The sequence below is a fragment of the Triticum urartu genome, chromosome 4A (genome assembly GCF_056163025.1).
Source record: "Triticum urartu cultivar PI428250 chromosome 4A, HENAU_Tu73, whole genome shotgun sequence".
Taxonomy (NCBI): Eukaryota; Viridiplantae; Streptophyta; class Magnoliopsida; order Poales; family Poaceae; genus Triticum; species Triticum urartu.
In genome coordinates, this window is record NC_141876.1 from 615,185,337 (window position 1) to 615,199,981 (window position 14,645).

The following is a 14,645-nucleotide window of genomic DNA, read 5'->3' on the forward strand; positions in this document are numbered from 1 at the left end:
CAAGGAAATATAATAATAACCAATTTATTATTACCTCTAGGGCATATTTCCAACAGTCTCCCACTTGCACTAGAATCAATAATCTAGTTCACATCGCCATGTGATTAACACTCACAGGTCACATCGCCATGTGACTAACACCCAAGAGTTTACTAGAGTCAGTAGTCTAGTTCACATCACTATGTGATTAACACTCAATGAGTTTAGGTTTGATCTTGTTGCTTGTGAGAGAGGTTTTAGTCAACGGGTCCGAACCTTTCAGATCCGTGTGTGCTTTACAAATCTCTATGTCATCTCCTAGATGCAGCTACCACGTTCTATTTGGAGCTATTCCAAATAACTGTTCTACTTGGAGCTATTCTAAATTGTTGCTCCATTATACGTATCCAACATCTCTACTCAGAGCTAACCGGATAGGTGTTAAGCTTGCATCGACGTAACTCTTTACGTCGAACTCTTTATCACCTCCATAATCGAGAAAATTCCTTAGTCCACTAGTTACTAAGGATAACTTTGACCGCTGTCATGTGATCCATTCTTGGATCACACTTGTACCCCTTGACTGGCTCATGGCAAGGCACACTTCAGGTGCGGTACACAGCACAGCATACTGTAGAGCCTATGTCTTAAGCATAGGGGACGACCTTCGTCCTTTCTCTCTATTCTGCTGTGGTCGAGCTTTAAGTCTTAACTTCATACCTTACAACTCAGGCAAGAACTCCTTCTTTGACTGATCCATCTTGAACACCTTCAAGATCATGTCAAGGTATGTGCTCATTTGAAAGTACCATTATGCGTTTTGATCTATCCTTATAGATCTTGATGCTCAATGTTCAAGTAGCTTAACCCAGGCTTTCCATTGAAAAACACTTTCCCAATAACCCTATATGCTTTGCAGAAATTCTACATCATTTCTGATCAACAATGTGTCAACAACATATACTCATCAGAAATTCTATAGTGCTCCCACTCACTTCTTTGGAAATACCAGTTTCTCATAAACTTTGTATACACCCAAAATCTTTGATCATCTCATCAAAGCATACATTCCAACTCCGAGATGCTTACTCCAGTCCTTAGAAGGATTGCTGGAGCTTTGCATACTTATTAGCATCTTTTAGGATTGACAAAACCTTCCGGTTGTATCACATACAACCTTTCCTCAAGAAAATCGTCGAGGAAACAATGTTTTGACATCCTATCTGCAAGATTTCATAAATAATGCAGTAATCGCTAATATAATTCCAACAGACTCTTAGCATAGCTACGAGTGAGAAAGTCTCACCGTAGTCAACTCCTTGAACTTGTCAGAAAACATCTTAACGACAAGTTGAGCTTTCTTAACGGTGATACTTACCATCATTGTTCGTCTTCCTTTTAAAATCCATATGTACCTAACAGCCTTACGACCATCAAGTAGTTCTTCCAAAGTCTACACTTTGTTTTCATATATGCATCCTCTCTCGGATTATATGGCCTCGAGCCATTTATCGGAATCCGGGCCCACCATCGCTTCTCCATAGCTCGTAGGTTCATTGTTGTCTAGCAACATGACTTCCAAGACAGGATTACGTACCACTCTGAAGTAGTGCGCATCCTTGTCATCCCACGAGGTTTGGTAGTGATTTGATCTGAAGTTTCATGATCACTATCATAAGCTTCCACTTCAATTGGTGTAGGTGTCACAGGAACAACTTCCTGTGCCCTGCCACACACTAGTTGAAGAAATGGTTCAATAACCTCATCAAGTCTCCACCATCCTCCCACTCAATTCTTTCGAGAGAAACTTTTCCTCGAGAAAGGACCCGATTCTAGAAACAATCCCTTATTGCTTTCGGATCTGAGACAGGAGGTATACCCAACTGTTTTGGGTGTCTTATGAAGATGCATTTATCCGCTTTGGGTTCGAGCTTATCAGCCTGAAACTTTTTCACATAAGCGTCGCAGCCCCAAACTTTTAAGAAATGACAGCTTAGGTTTCTCTAAACCATAGTTCATACGATGTCATATCATCGGAATTACGTGGTGCCCTATTTAAAGTGAATGTGGTTGTCTCCAATGCCTAACCCATAAACTATTGTGGTAATTCGATAAGAGACATCATGGTATGCATCATATCCAATAGGGTGCAGTTATGATGTCCGGACACACCATCACGCTATGGTGTTCCAGGCTGTATCAGTTGTGAAACAATTTCCACAATGTCTTAATTTTGTGCCAAACTCGTAATTCAGATATTCATCTCTATGATCATATCATAAATATTTTATCCTCTTGTCACGACGATCTTTCAACTTCACCCTGAAATTACTTGAACCTTTCAGTAATTCAGACTTGTGATTTATCAAGTAAATATACTCAACATCTACTCAAATCATCTGTGAAGTAAGAACATAACGATATCCACTACATGCCTCAGCACTCATTGGACTGCACAAATCAAAAATGTATTACTTTCAACAAGTTGCTTTCTTGTTCCATTTTACTGAAAACGAGGCTTTCAGTCATCTTGCCCATGTGGTATGATTTGCATGTCTCAAGTGATTCAAAATCAAGCGAGTACAAAATGGTCCATTTGCATGGAGTTTCTTCATGCATATATACCAATAGACATGGTTCGCATGTCCCAAACTTTTCAAAAACGAGTGAGCCCAAAGATCCATCAACATGGAGCTTCTTCATGCGTTTTATACTGATATGACTTACGTGGAAGTGCCACAAGTAGGTGGTACTATCATTACTATCTTTTGGCATGAACATGTGTGTCACTACGATCGAGATTCAATAAACCATTCATTTTAGGTGTAAGACCATTGAAGGTATTATTCAAATAAACAGAGTAACCATTATTCTCCTTAAATGAATAACCGTATTGCGATAGACATAATCCAATCATGTCTATGCTCAACGCAAACACCAATCTCGATGGTAGAGGGAGCTTGCGATGCTTGATCATATCAACATTGGAAACACTTCCAACACATATCGTCAGCTCACCTTTAGCTAGTCTCCGTTTATTCCGTAGCCTTTTGTTTCGAGTTACTAACACTTAGCAACCGAGCCGGTATCTAATACCCTGGTGCTACTAGGAGTACTAGTAAAGTACACATCAACACAATGTATATCCAATATACTTCTATCGACCTTGCCAGCCTTCTAATCTACCAAGTATCTAGGGTAATTCTGCTCCAGTGGCTGTTCCCTTTATTACAGAAGCACTTAGTCTCGGGTTTGGGTTCAACCTTGGGTTTCTTCACTAGAGCAGCAGCTGAATTGCCGTTTTATGAAGTATCCCTTCGTGCCCTTGCCCTTCTTGAAACTAGTGGTTTCACCAACCATCAACAATTGATGCTCCTTCTTGATTTCTACTTTTGTGGTGTCAAACATCACGAAAATCTCAAGGATCATCATATATGTCCCTGATATATTATAGTTCATCACGAAGCTCTAGCAGCTTGGTGGTAATGACTTCGGAGAAACATCACTATCTCATCTGGAAGATCAACTCCCACTTGATTCAAGCGATTGTTGTACTCAGACAATCTGAGCACAAGCTCAACAATTCAGCTTTTCTCCCTTAGTATGTAGGCTAGAAGAACCGTCGGAGGTCTTATACCTCTTGACGTGGGCACGAGCCTGAAATCCCAATTTCAGCCCTCGAAACATCTCATATGTTTCGCGACGTTTCAAAACATCTTTGGTGCCTCAATTCTAAACCATTTAACTAAACTATCACGTAGTTATCAAAACGTGTATGTCAGATGTTCGCAACATCCACAGACGACGTTCGAGGTTCAACACACCGAGCGGTGCATTAAGGACATAAGCCTTCTATGAAGCAATGAGGACAATCCTCAGTTTACGGACCTAGTCCGCATAATTGCTACTATCAACTTTCAACTAATTTTTCTCTAGGAACATATCTAAACAGTAGAACTATAGCGTGAGCTACGACATAATTTGCAAAATCCTTTTGACTATGTTCAGAATAATTAAGTTCATCTTATGAACTCCCACTTAGATAGACATCCCTCTAGTCATCTAAGTGATTACATGATCCGAGTCAACTAGGCCGTGTCCGATCTATGCGTGAGACGGACTAGTCAACGTCGGTGAACATCTTCATGTTGATCGTATCTTCTATACGACTCATGCTCGACCTTTCGGTCTTCTGTGTTCCGAGGCCATGTCTGTACATGCTAGGCTCGTCAAGTTAACCCTAAGTGTTTTTGCATGTGTAAAACTGTCTTACACCCGTTGTATGTGAACGTAAGGATCCATCACACCCGATTAACACGTGGTGCTTCGAAACGACGAACTGTAGCAACGGTGCACAGTTAGGGGGGAACACTTCTTGAAATTTTAATGAGGGATCATCTTATTTACTACCGTCGTACTAAGCAAATAAGATGTATAAACATGATAAACATCATATGCAATCAAATAATAGTGACATGATATGGCCAATATCATATAGCTCCTTTGATCTCCATCTTGGGGCTCCATGATCATCTTGTAACCGGTATGACACCATGATCTCCATCATCATGATCTCCATCATCGTGTCTTCTTGAAGTTGTCTCGTCATCGACATGCAAGTCATGATTCCCTTGACAAGAACATGATCAATCTCATACATCACATATATCATTCATCACATCCTTTTGGCCATATCACATCACATAGCATACCCTGCAAAAACAAGTTAGACGTCCTCTAATTGTTGTTTGCATGTTTTACGTGGCTGCTATGGGTTTCTAGCAAGAACGTTTCTTACCTACGCAAAACCACAACGTGATATGCCAATTGCTATTTACCCTTCATAAGGACCCTTTTCATCGAATCCGATCCGACTAAAGTGGGAGAGACAGACACCCGCTAGCCACCTTATGCAACTAGTGCATGTTTGTCGGTGAAACCGGTCTCACGTAAGAGTACGTGTAAGGTTGGTCCGGGCCGCTTCATCCCACGATGCCGCCGAATCAAGATAAGACTAGTAACGGCAAGCATATTGAACAAAATCAACGCCCACAACTACTTTGTGTTCTACTCGTGCATAGAATCTACGCAATAGACCTAGCTCATGATGCCACTATTGGGGAACGTAGCATAAATTCAAAATTTCCCTACGTGTCACCAAGATCAATCTATGGAGTCATCTAGCAACGAGGGGGGAGTGGATCTACATACCCTTGTAGATCGCGCGCGGAAGCGTTCAAGAGAACGGGGTTGATGGAGTCGTACTCGTCGTGATTCAAATCATCGATGATCCTAGCGCCGAACGGACGGCACCTCCGCGTTCAACACACGTACGGAACGGAGACGTCTCCCATGCCTTGATCCAGCAAGGAGGAGGGAGAGGTTGATAGAGATCCAGCAGCACGACGGCGTGGTGGAAGTAGCGGGATTCCAACAGGGCTTCGCTAAGCGCTGCGGGAGGAGGAAGATGTGTCACGGGAGGGAGAGGGAGGCGCCAGGCCTTAGGTATGTTTGCTCCTCCTTTTCCCCACTATATATAGGGCCAAGGGAGAGGGGGAGGCGCAGCCCTTGCCCCTTCCTCCAAGTAAGGGTGCGGCCAAGGGGGGGGGGGAGGAGTCCATCCTCCCCAAGGCACCTCGGAGGTGCCTTCCCCCTTTGGACTCTCCCCTTTTTCTCTTCTCTTGGCGCATGGGCCTCTTGGGGCTGGTGCCCTTGGCCCATATAGGCCAAGGCACACCCCCTACAGCCCATGTGGCCCCCTGGGGCAGGTGGCCCCACCCGGTGGACCCCCGGGACCCTTCTGGTGGTCCCGGTACAATACCGGTGACCCCGAAACTTGTCCCGATAGCCAAAATAGCACTTCCTATATATAATTCTTTACCTCCGGACCATTCCGGAACTCCTCGTGACGTCCGGGATCTCATCCGGGACTCCGAACAACTTTCGGGTTACCGCATACTAATATCTCTATAACCCTAGCGTCACCGAACCTTAAGTGTGTAGACCCTACGGGTTCGGGAGACATGCAGACATGACCGAGACGACTCTCCGGTCAATAACCAACAGCGGGATCTGGATACCCATGTTGGCTCCCACATGTTCCACGATGATCTCATCGGATGAACCACGATGTCAAGGACTTAATCAATCCCGTATACAATTCCCTTTGTCTATCGGTATGTTACTTGCCCGAGATTCGATCGTCGGTATCCAATACCTAGTTCAATCTCGTTACCGGCAAGTCTCTTTACTCGTTCCGTAACACATCATCCCTTGATCAACTCCTTGGTCACATTGCGCATATGATGATGTCCTACCGAGTGGGCCCAGAGATACCTCTCCGCTTACACGGAGTGACAAATCCCAGTCTCGATTCGTGCCAACCCAACAGACACTTTCGGAGATACCTGTAGTGCACCTTTATAGTCACCCAGTTACGTTGTGACGTTTGATACACCCAAAGCATTCCTACGGTATCCGGGAGTTGCACAATCTCATGGTCTAAGGAAATGATACTTGACATTTAGAAAAGCTTTAGCATACGAACTACACGATCTTTGTGCTAGGCTTAGGATTGGGTCTTGTCCATCACATCATTCTCCTAATGATGTGATCCCGTTATCAACGACATTCAATGTCCATGGTTAGGAAACCGTAACCATCTATTGATCAACGAGCTAGTCAACTAGAGGCTTACTAGGGACATGGTGTTGTCTATGTATCCACACATGTATCTGAGTTTCCTATCAATACAATTATAGCATGGATAATAAACGATTATCATGAACAAGGAAATATAATAATAACCAATTTATTATTGCCTCTAGGGCATATTTCCAACAGAGGGAGGCGCCAAGAGTCAAGGGTGCGGCTGCCCCTCCCTTCCCCCCCTTTATATAGGCTCCCCTACGGGGGCGCCGGCCCTAGGAGATGGGATCTCCTAGGGGGCGGCGACCAAGGGGTGGAATGGCCCCCAAGGCAAGTGGGGCGCCCCCCCACCCTAGGCTTTCCAACCCTAGGCACAGGGGGTGGGCCAAGGGGGGTGCACCAGCCCACTATGGGCTGGTTCCCCTCCCCACTTCAGCCCATGGGGCCCTCCGGGATGGGTGGTCCCACCCGATGGACCCCCGGGACCCATCCGGTGGTCCCAGTACAATACCGGTGACCCCTGAAACTCTCCCGATGGCCGAAACTGCACTTCCTATATATAATTCTTCACCTCCGGACCATTCCGGAACTCCTCATGACGTCCGGGATCTCATCCGGGACTCCGAACAACTTTCGGGTTACTGCATATTCATATCTCTACAACCCTAGCGTCACCGAACCTTAAGTGTGTAGACCCTACAGGTTCGGGAGACATGTAGACATGACCGAGACGGCTCTTCGGTCAATAACCAACAGCGGGATCTTGATACCCATGTTGGCTCCCACATGCTCCTCGATGATCTCATCGGATGAACCACGATGTCGAGGATTCAAGCAACCCCGTATGCAATTCCCTTTGTCAATCGGTACGTTACTTGCCCAAGATTCGATCGTCGGTATCCCAATACCTCGTTCATTCTCGTTACCGGCAAGTCACTTTACTCGTACAGTAATGCATGATCCCGTGACCAGATACTTGGTCACTTTGTGCTCATTATGATGATGCATTACCGAGTGGGCCCAGAGATACCTCTCCGTCATACAGAGTGACAAATCCCAGTCTTGATCCGTGTCAACCCAAAAGACACTTTCGGAGATACCCGTAGTATACCTTTATAGTCACCCAGTTACATTGTGACGTTTGGTACACCCAAAGCACTCCTACGGTATCCGGGAGTTACACGATTTCATGGTCTAAGGAAAAAATACTTGACATTGGAAAAACTCTAGCAAACGAACTATACGATCTTGTGCTATGTTTAGGATTGGGTCTTGTCCATCACATCATTCTCCTAATGATGTGATCTCATTATCAATGACATCCAATGTCCATAGTCAGGAAACCATGACTATCTGTTGATCAACGAGCTAGTCAACTAGAGGCTTACTAGGGACATGTTGGTGTCTATGTATTCACACATGTATTACGATTTCCGGATAACACAATTATAGCATGAATAAAAGACAATTATCATGAACAAGGAAATATAATAATAATCCTTTTATTATTGCCTCTAGGGCATATTTCCAACAGTCTCCCACTTGCACTAGAGTCAATAATCTAGTTACATTGTGATGAATCGAACACCCATGGAATTCTGGTGTTGATCATGTTTTGCTCTAGGGAGAGGTTTAGTCAACGGATCTGCTACATTCAGGTCCGTATGTACTTTACAAATATCTATGTCTCCATCTTGAACATTTTCACGAATGGAGTTGAAGCGACGCTTGATGTGCCTGGTCTTCTTGTGAAACCTGGGCTCCTTGGCAAGTGCAATAGCTCCAGTGTTGTCACAGAAGAGTTTGATCGGCCCCGACGCATTGGGTATGACTCCTTGATCGGTGATGAACTCCTTCACCCAAATTGCTTCATGCGCTACCTCCGAGGCCGCCATGTACTCCGCCTCACATGTAGATCCTTCCACGACGCTCTGCTTGCAACTGCACCAGCTTACTGCCCCACTGTCGTGGTTTTGTCACGGCAGATGTCCTAGAGAAAGGACTTAGTCATGGAGCCATCGCTACGGGTTAGCTTGAAGGGGTTAAAGCGGACACAAGGACGCAAGAGAGTTTATACTAGTTCGGCCCCTTCAATGAAGGTAAAAGCCTACGTCTAGTTGTGATGGAATTGATGGGTGTTTCGATGACTAGGGAGCAAATAAGCTTCGCCTATGTCTTGAGTTGTTGTCTGTCCTTGAACCGCCGCCGGGTCGTCCCCTTATATACATGGGTGACGCCCGTCGGTTTACAGAGTCCCGATACCGGCTCATAGATGCGTCCGGTTCGGTCTCCACTATTCCTAACTTATAACACAAGTTACATACCGACGTCGGTTTATAGCTATAGGCCTTAAACTGATTATGGGCCTTTAGCCCTGATCTGCCCTCATGGGCTTTTATCACACTCAACTACTGATGAAGTTAACCCGGCTTGTCCTGGCCGGTTTACGCCCAGTAGTAATATCCCCAACATTAGGCCCCAAATTGATTTGAATAGGTTCATGTCAATCCTTAGCAAAAATCTTCATCTTCAACATCTTCTTGTATTTTGTTGAACCGCCGTGATGTCATCTTATCTGCTCGCGGTAGACCGGTGTGACGTCACTGGTTATAAAGAACCTTATCCTGTTAACAAGCCTGCGACAATTAAGGCCGCAGCTTTGTTTCCAAACTCGCGGCTCCTTGATTCTTGCGCCTGACATATCCCTTTCTTTATAAATAGGACCGAAGGGTCATTTCGTTTCTCTTTCCCTCCGACCCCTTCCGCTTCATCTTCCTCGCGTCGCCCAGCTTCGGAGCTCCGCCGCCACCGTCGACCTCTGCATCAACCTTGGCCGCTGCATCAACCTGAGCACACCAGAGCATCGCGGCGACCTTCCGCTTCTTCCTCAGCTCTGGTAAATCTTCTTTCCTTTCCCCCGCAGATCTGTTCTAGGGTTTCCTCGTTCGTCGAAGTTCATCGAGACTCTGGCGCTGTTCTTCCTTTGTTTCTTCTTTAGCCCATGAATAAAACTTCAAACCTGATGTTTTCTCCGTAATGGCTTATCTTCTGTTACCAAAGCAAACCTTTATGCGCATAAAACACTGATCTGGTCCCTTGTGAATTGCATTGAGATCGATCTTTTAGGTCTAAATCCTTTTATTTTCCTGTCTTACGGTAGATCCAAAATTTCACTGCGACCTTATGAAATCTGTTTTTACCTTCCTTAGTCATTCTTGCCTTAGACCTGTATCCTCTTTACCACATAGGCGGTTCACCTTTGAAAAAGCAATCTATCATATATCATTAGTCCCCTTGTTGAACCGCCGGGATGCTGTTGCTTCATAAACTCCGGTTTAGATAGATCTGCTTCCGGTTTAACATTGCACATATCAATGTACTTTGTAGATTTCATCATGGCCAAGCAAGTGTATGAGTGCAATTGGGTCCCTTCTCGCATCACAGAGGATCAACTGGACGATTTAGTCCTGATTGGCGCCTTGGGCAGCAAAGACACCGTCCATTGGAGGGCTCCTGGCAAAGAATGCCCCCCATACCTCGAGAAGGAGAGGTTGTTGTTTTCGTAGACCACTTAGCCCGGGGTTTTAAACCGCCCAGTTCTAAATTCTACTGGGATGTTCTAGCTGATTTCCAACTCCATCCGCAAGACACTGGCCCCAACTCTGTTACAAATATTTGCCACTTCCAAGTGCTCTGTGAGGTGTTCTTTCAAGAGGAGCCCACAGTGGAATTATTCAGAGATCTTTTCCATCTAAACCGCCGTACTAAGTTTACTGATGGCTCTAATACGGAGTTGGGTGGCATGGCGATTCAAAAAAGGAAAGAGGTCACATACCCTCACGCCAAGCTGCACAGTCACCCCAAGGAGTGGAATCAGACGTGGTTCTACTGCAAAGATACCTCCCCTGCTGGTGAGAATCCCTTGCCTGGCTTTCGTCCGGAGCGGCTCAGCAGTACCCATCCTTTTCCTCAACGATTAACTGCCCAGGAGAGAAGCAAATATGCTCCTCAGCTGTCAAAGCTCAGAGCCTTTATGGCCAACGGTTTAACAGGGGTTGACCTTGCTCGCTGTTGGATATCATGGAGCATACTGCCCCTTAGTCAGCGCTCCGGTTTGATGTGCGAATATACTGATAGTGTGGATGACCCACTGCGACATTCAAAACTCCAGCTCTCCGGTGAAGAAATCACAGAGGCTGTGCGTAAGATACTGAATGAACCGGAGCACATCTGCGCTAGAACCGGCCTGCTTCCCTTCTGTGCCACCAACAAACCACCAGCTGTAAGACTTTGATTTTTCTCTTTGCTGAATCTGTTATTGATATGTCTGGTCATTGTTTTTAATATCAGTGTCTGCATAACCAGGGCGATGATCCGTTTTGGAGCAAAAAGCTGCCGCAGGAGAAACCAGAGAAAACAGATAAACCGGAAAGAGCAACCCGGCAAAAAACTAAAGCTGTGAAGAAGACTGCCCACCGGAAAAGAACCACTGCCTCTTCTAATCCGGCCCCTGATGACGAGGTGGATAATCCGGACTTTAAGGTAGAGCTTGACTCACTTGGTTTATTTTTCATGCATCTTATTGATGATGATATTTGTCAGGATGATGTCGAAGCCAGCCATGCGGATGTTGCAGAGGTAATTATTCTCTCTTCCGATTCAGAAACTTTGCCTTCACAAAAAATCCGTCAGGCAAACCGGAAAGTTAAATTTTCTCATCCTCTTGCTTATTTGGATCCTAAACTTCTTATGAAGACTCAACAACACGAAGCTCGCCGCACCACCCGGCACAACGGCCAGGTAGTTACCTCCACCGGTTTACCGAACAGTCCGGTTCGGAAACGTCATTTCGAGGTCTCTAATTCGCTTGTCAGTGCTTGTCCTAAAGCGGGCTGCTTTCGTCAACCTATTAATCCGTCTGACTCCGATTATCAGGTTATTTCCCACTCATCTTCTGGCGAGTCGTCGGCTACTCAGCTCCCACCGCTCAAAACGGTGCTTGGATAAGCTATATTTATTGTGATGTTTGCAGTATATTGCCTTAGAACATATGCTGTATTTAATTTTTTTATTCTTCTCAGGGCCAAACCTAGGCCGAGCAAGAAGGCCCGCCTGGATAAAGCGGCCGAACAAGATGTCATTCTTGAACCAGGCACCACACCCAATCTTGAAGCGGCTATTCCTGAGGATATTCCCAATGATCCACCGCAGCCAGATGATGATCTTACTGTTGAGGAAAGACCTACTGATACCTCAGGTCCTATCCATCAGCCCACAGGTTCCCTCCGGGTTGAAAGCTCCACCGGTCCCGCAAAACCTACTGACAAGCCAACAGCTCCAGTGCAAACAGGCGGTACCAATGATGATGAAGTTGTCATTACTGGCACTGGCCATACTGAGCCAAGAAATCCTGTCGCTTTATCCAAACATTCTGCCAAGGAAGAATTAGCTGCTTTTGGCAAAGGCAAGTGGAATGCTGATCTGACGGCTTACGCTGCTCTGAACGCCCAAGATATCCATTCCGGCTATCTGAACCAGCTGTATACCAGCCGTGACTATGAAGCCGGTCTGGTTAACATGATGAAGGATAAATATGAGGTAGCTTCCATATGCTCCTTCCTGCTTGTATGCTTTCATTCTTGCTGACTCTCCTAGCCCCTAAGGGCCAATTTGAAATATCCTTTCAAACCGGGACTTAATAATATGAATCTTGATGCTTTGAAATTTGCTGATGTAGTCCCCAAGGGCCGGTTCAACTTAGTGTAGTTAAACCAGTACTTTAAGTAATTGAAACTGCCGCGTCAGAATACATATGATCAAATAGCCATTAGCCCCCAAGTGCCAAGTTGAATACTTGTATTGAGCTTGGGACTTTGTAAACAATTGAAAGATGAAGATCGAATATGCATTAGCCCCCAAGTGTCAAGTTGAATACTTGTATTGAGCTTGGGACTTTGTAAACAATTGAAAGATGCAGATCGAATATGCATTAGCCCCCAAGTGCTAAGCGCATAACTTGTTATGTGGTTGGTACTTGAATCCTTCTACCGATTTGTTGAAACATATATCTGTATGCCTGCAGGCGGAGCTGAAGGCGAAAGAAAGCCAAGTCATCGATCTGCGAGAAAACCTGAAAACCCAACAGGCTGAAACCTCCAAGGCAAAAGAGGAATCGGCCAGTGCCTTAAGCGCCATGGAACAACTTAAGGAGAACTTCAAGAAGAAACGGGCGGATTGGGCCACTGAAAAGTCCACTTTGATCAAACGAGCCGAGGATGCCGAGGCTGCACTGAAACCAGTGACGGATGAATTGACCAGCATAAAGCGGCACGTTCATGCCATGACCACTGCTATCTTTGGTAAGACAGCTTGGCTTCTGAATTGGTTCTGCCTTCTTACAGACTCGCCGGTTTATTAACCTTTTATGGTATTTCAGGGACACGCATTGGTCACTTGGGGTCAGATGTGCGGAAGAAATTGAAAGCCGCCTATACCTTGGTTGAACAATTGTATACTGGTGCCTAGCGGATCATCTGTACCGCGTCTCATAACAAACCGGCGCCTACTTTGATTCAAGATACTTTGATGAAACTGTCAGTGCTTCCTGCCCGGGTTGAAGAGTTGAAGAAATCTGCTGCTCGAACCGGTGCAATCAATGCTTTAATCCGGGCAAAAGCCTGGGTGCCGGATTTTGATCCTATTGAAGCGGCTCAAGGTTATCCTAGTTTGAAGGAAGACGGGTCAATTTGGTGAAGCGGATCTGCGAGCCATAAACCGGGAGGTACGTCCGTTAGCTTGTCAACTGGCTGAGGAAGCGGATTTGTCTCATTATCAAGCCCAATATGACAGCCAGAACAAGCGAATAGCTGCACCAATCCATGAATCAGAAAACCTGATCCCTCCAATCCGTAAGCATACTTACGCTCCCGATATTGACCCATCTTCGCTAATCCGTGACGAAGCATACTGTGGATTTTCAGCCACTGGGTAGAGAAACGGAAGCTGAAGCGGCGCAGGATGACCCACAACCATCGGGCCAGGCTGGTGGCCAAGCTTAAACCGGAAGCCGGTTTTAAAACTGTCTCTCCTTTGTGCAAAACAATTATGTTAGTATGGGCACCATGTTGCCTTGTAATAGGCTAGCTGATACCTTTGATGTTGATATGCCTTCGCGCATAACTTGTTCTTCCTGTGGTAATGAACTTTCCAAAATACTTTCTGAAATAACAAATTCGTTAAGTGCCACCGTGGTTGTACCGTCAGGCGGAATATGATGTTTGTATATATAAAGTCAAAACATCCAAAACAAAATTTTAAGTATATGATCAAAAAATTTGAGATACATAATACCTGCCACCATTGAGTGTGAAGTTGGCTTGGCCAACCTTGAAGCGGAGCTTTTGCAAACCCACACTATTGGAGGAAATAACAACTCCTGTATATGTATATGACACTAGTTACCATGTAAACCGTGCCAGGTTATAATGAACACCGTGTTACTCCATAAGAGGATGTTAACAACAAGGATCAAACCGGACAAATAATCTCTGGATTGACGTGAACTGTGTTCCGTCAATTGATTGGTTAAAAAACTTTGTCGGTTTAAAGAACACAATAAAAAGCAAAAACCCCCCTTCAAAGAAAAGTATGAAGCAAAAGCAATGAAAAAAAATGTTTGCCAAAAAAGATTTATTTAAGCTGATCAAATGGCGTAACCATGGCCAAACACGACCAAGCTCCTGTTAGGTGTAACTATGGTTCTAGTTAGCCAGGTCCCCAAGTGATTCTTGTGGCATTTTATGCCGACCAAATGGCGTGGTCATGGTTCGGGTTCGACCAAGCCCCCAAGTGATTCTGTGGCCTTAGGCCGATCAAGAGACATGACTGGTTCAGACATGACCAAGTCCCCAAGTGATCTGGTGGCTTTCGCCTATCAAGAGGCATGGTATTGGTTCAGACACGACCAATCCTCCAAGTGATATAACACGATGCTTTTAGCAAAGCGAACTCAAGGGGTA